Raw genomic sequence first — 5,104 nt, forward strand, 5'->3', positions numbered from 1 at the left:
CCCACTGGGCTTTCCCTCCAGAGCTCAGCTGGGCTGGGGTTTGTGCTGTCTTCTGTCTCCGACGCGGCCCGCGATGCCGGGGCGGCTCTCGGTTGGGGGAGGAAGGAGGATCTGGGGCGTCCTGAAGTTCCGGCGTGCCGACTCTTAATAGCGAATCAACGTGGGGAGCGCCTTTGCGGTTTCCTCCTGACGGAAGCCATGTTTGGGCCAGTATTAGCAGGTAACAGAGGCTGAATTGCCCCCATGACATGCCAGGCACGTTTTTCATCTCAGTCAGTCTTCCCAACAGCCCCCTGGGACAGACTCGCACATGATTCCATTCCAAAGATGAGCAACTTGAAGTCCAGAGAGGGTGAGTCCATTGTCCAAGGTTAAACAGTAAATGGGGTTAGTCATTACCCAGGGGTCACAGACAAGCCCTTAGAGCAAGGGCGGGCCAACGTTTTTGGTAAAGGGCCAGACAAGAAGTCCTTTAGGCTTTTGGGGCCCTGGACCTGTGGGTGACTCCTCAGCACAGCGCCCCAACATAGGGCAGCTTAGGACCACGGGAAAGGATCCCCTCCAGCTCTGGAGGCTGCAAGCCCGAAGTCGAGGGGCCAGCAGAGCCGCGGGCAGGGTCCTTCCCGCCCCTCCCCGCTCCTGGCCGGCGCGCCTCGGCGCTCCTCGGGTGGTTGGCCCGTCACTCTGGCCTGCACCCCCGTGTCGGCTGGCCCTCTCCCTGGGTTTCCGTCTGTATCCACACAGCCCTCTTAGGGGGCCCCCAGTGCAGCTGGGCTCCTCGTCGCTAAGCCCTCCTGCAAACGTGCTCTCTCCAAAGAGGTCCCTGGCACCTGCACAGGTGCACAGGTGGACTTGAAGTTTGGAGGGACGCCCTTCAATCCATGAAACAGTCAGGTGCGTGCAGCCTGCCCCCGCCCCAAGTCAGAGGGCTGGGAGGGGTGATGCGCCCACCCCACCTCTGCACCCAGCAGCGCCCAGCACTCAAGTACAGCTGGCTGAGGCCACCCGGACACGAGGCCAGTATGGCTGGTTTTCAAGAAGTCACAAATCTGTTTTACTATTGTTGTTTTTACACATTGGCTCTAATAATAATAATAATAATAGAAACAGAACTAAAATTCCTGTGTGGCCCAGGCATTGTCTGCGACCCTCAGGATGCCAGCTTACCACCTCTGCACTCTAGAAACCTCCCCCACATGCTGCATTTATTAAGTAATAATTCATGTCTTCCTATATTTTATTTATCAAAGACCTCAGTAACTGTCAAGCAGAGCTTCTCATCAGCAGGAACTGACCAGCGACCAGCGGACAAGCGTTACCTCCAGGGCCTGTTACAAATCCTGGCAAGAGGCCCCCCTGACATTTTAATTAGCTTGAACATTCTGGGCAGCTCGTCAGTTCACATTGTTTGCGAACCCCTAATTGGGAATCCCTGAGTGGTTCCCCCGGGGCCTCCTCTCCACTCATTATTTTATCATGGAGGTCGCCCTTCTATTATTCAACACACAGCGAACACCTTCAGAGCAAACACGACTTCCTCGGAGCCTGCTCACGGCGCAGCCTCCTGAGTTGTGCCAACTGAAAAAAGAAAGAGGTTGTTTGTGTCAGCACCAACCAAAAAAACACGGAATTTTTTTTTACACGGAAAAATAACGAAGCCAGAGTAGGCGAGGCGGTAGACACAGGCTTCCTCTCACTCGGGGTCGTGTTGAAAGCAGGGGTTCCGCAGCAGGGGCCTCGGGTTACCCTCAGGGCTCCGGGTAAGCAAGGGTAAAGAGCAAAGGGCAAGAGAGGCCTGAGGGGGTGGGAAATGGACAAGCAAAGCGCACTGGGGCTGGGGTCACACTTCCTTCCAAAGTCAGCTCTTGGTTGACGTGGGACTGGGTGGCTTTCGTGGGTGCTTTTCGAAGGACTCCAGTGGAAACACCGACCACCACCTGCTGCATCTGCACCTCCGTTGAAGAGGAGCTGCTTGCCCACTGCCCTGGGCGCAGCCATGGTTTTCATCACGCGACCTGCAGATTGGCCTAGGGGCGAGGACCACCGGAGGCTGACCAGCAACCTGCGGCATGAACCCACAGCAGGAGCCTCTGAGCTTCCCTCCGAGGAGCACAGACGGAAGCTGTCAGCTGAGGGTGGGCTCTACGGCCGCAAACCCAGGGAGCTCTGGGCTTCTGGAAGCCAGGCTCAAGGGGAGGTAATGGGGCAGAAAAACCAGGAGCGGTCAGTGTGAGGTAGAAGTGGAAGCATGGAGGAGCCAGGCGGAAAACGTGATGAGGAAAAAAAGAGTGAGCCGCTGTTCCCTAGAGCTGCTTGGAATCCAAGCTGCCCTCTGGTTCCTCTTCTTCCATGGCTCCTCCAGGGAGGTCTGGGATGGGCTGGGTCCCTCTATCTGATGAGCTGAGAAAGCTTCAAGGGGCAGAGAGAGTCACCCATGCCTTCTAGAAAACCACAGGATTGGGAGAGCCCATGAGAGCTTCCCCAGCCCTGTCCAAAGAGAAACAAATCTGGGCATATGGAGAGACGTTTTCGGCAAGGTTGTTGCAAGGGCAGAGAAAGGACTGTTGCACCTGGGAGAATGCGCTGACCTTGACCTTAAGACCTGCAGGGTCCCCGGGGTCAGGCGACAGGGCTTTCTTTTATAGGGAGGAGTCAACAAGGTAGGAAGAGCGAGGCGGGGATGTTGGTGCTGCGTGGTGGGTCTGTGGGTGTTTTACCCTGAGACCAGCCTCTACTTAGGGGTCCTGTTAGGGGAGCCTCTCTGCACCCCAGGGCCGGGGGGAAGGAGAGGAGCTTAACCAAGGTTTGGTCAGCAAGCATTGTGTTCCGACTGAGCAGTGGGACAAGCAGTTCCCCTAATCACCTAAGAGGCAAAGAATGGGAACGCCTGGCCTTGTCCTCAGCAAACAAAGGGGCTTCCGGGGGTCTTACCTGAGTCACCTGGGGAGCTGGGATAGAGGGCAGGGATTTCTTAGCCGTCCCTGTCCCCCAGGAGCTCGCAGCTCAGGTAAAAGTCAGCTCTGTCACCCATGAGGGGTCACCCGAGACAGCGCCTGTCCATATTTGCAAAAGCAGTATGCTTTTGCAGCAGCATTCTACAGGTTCTAGAACCTTCCTAAACCCCCTACCACATCTCACACCCCGAGAAAAGAAGCTGGCCCCTCCAGTTTTGGAGGATTTGGCAGTAGGAAGCGATGGGCTGAGCAAGGAGGCTTGTTTCGGGCTCCCCTGCAGCTTGAGCAAGACCCTCCCTGAGGCTGAGCTCCTGCCGCGGGGGGCGTCCAGCGGGGCCCCTTCCCAGCCTCCACCAACAGCGCAGTTCTTTCCCCAACGGCAGACTCGGAGCCCAGCTTCAGGGTTCTGCTGCAAAACCAGAAAGCTTCTGGCCTGTGCCAATCAGACTGTAAAAAGAGTTGGCAGGAGCTGGGTTGCCTAGGATGTGGAAAATTCAAGCCAATTTCCATGACAGCAGAATATTTACTTGTTATCGTTATGGTTACAAATTTTAGAGCTATTAAACTATTCTATGGGCCGGTCTGTGTTACTAATTCACTGAGTCCAGGTAACGGCCCTGTGATGTTTATGCTCATTTCATAGAAAAGGAAACTGAGGCACAGAGAGGTTGTTCCTGGCCCAAGTTTGCAGAGCTGGGATTTCAACCCTACAGCCGTCTGACGCCAGGGGCTGAGCTCTCATCTGCTACAGTGCAGAGGCAGCAAACAGCCCGGTTTGCTCCCTGTAAGTGCTTTTTTCCCACTTCCTGGCAATTGCCGGGAAAGCAGGCCCCCCGCCGTGAACTCAGAAGGGCCAATTTTTTTTGCTGCAGAGTTAAGTGGGTATGTTTGTTACCTAAAACTGGCAGCTGAGTGGCGTGTCTGTTCCCCCTAATGCGCTGTTTGTAGACCAGGATTGGGAGCATAAGCGCCTTTCCTTTTTAGAGGGTCTCAGATACAGCAAATGAACTTGAGATTTCATTAAGATAGCCGTTGTGGAAGAAAACTGGGCAGTCTGGCTGAACAGGTTTTGGTCTTATTAATTTTTTTTATAAGTACCTGTTCTAAGATAAGATTAGTATCAATTTGGTTATTCTCCCCTCTCGAGTCTCCTGAACCTGGCGGGTGCGAGGCGGGGTGCTGTGGCCCCCGCCTGCTGCACCCCTGACTGGGAGACGTGGGAGAACACCCTGTGTTTAGGACCAGCAGCAAACAGAGCAGCCTGTCTGCCCACTGGTTAGTCACTCCTACTGTGCGCTGTAGTATAGCCCTACTCTGCGCTGCACTATAGCCCTACTACACGCTGTACTATAGTCCTATTTTATGTTGTAGTATAGCCCTACTCTACACTGTACTATAGCCCTACTACACGTTGTAGTATAGCCCTATTTTACATTGTTCTATAGCCCTACTTTACGCTGTACTATAGCCCTATTATATGCTGTAGTATAGCCCTACTGTACTCTGCACTATGGCCCTATTATATGCTGTAGTATAGCCCTACTATACTCTGCACTATGGCCCTATTATATGCTGTAGTATCGCCCTACTGTACTCTGCACTATGGCCCTATTATATGCTGTAGTATAGCCCTACTATACTCTGCACTATGGCCCCATTATACGCTGTAGTATCGCCCTACTGTACTCTGCACTATGGCCCCATTATACGCTGTAGTATTGCCCTACCATATGCAGTTCTGCTACACCCTGTACCATAGCCCTGTTACACGCTGGCGCCGGGTGAAGCCCTGAACGTGCATCGTTTCTAATTCCTGTGGTGACCCTGGGGGTGGATTGTGCTTAGACCTCAGGCATTGGAGTGGCCCAGAATTGGCTTCCGTTCTGGTTCTTTCCCTAAACAGTGTGTGACCTTTCCTAGGTGGCTTTCCCCTCTGGACGTTTCCCTGTCATTATCTACCTAACAGGGCTCTTGTGAGAATTAATGAAGTCATGCATATAAAGCAATAAATACATAAATATCACTTTTAAAGTAGACTTGATTATCCTCAGCTCAGGGGCAGCCGAGTGGTGGGTGACCTGTCCCGAAGGCAAGGCCATGGTAAGTGGGAAGATGCGACTGGCAGGCGGGGATCCGAATTCTGGCAGAGA

This window comes from Dasypus novemcinctus, chromosome 23 (genome assembly GCF_030445035.2).
Source record: "Dasypus novemcinctus isolate mDasNov1 chromosome 23, mDasNov1.1.hap2, whole genome shotgun sequence".
In the NCBI taxonomy this organism is placed as follows: domain Eukaryota; kingdom Metazoa; phylum Chordata; class Mammalia; order Cingulata; family Dasypodidae; genus Dasypus; species Dasypus novemcinctus.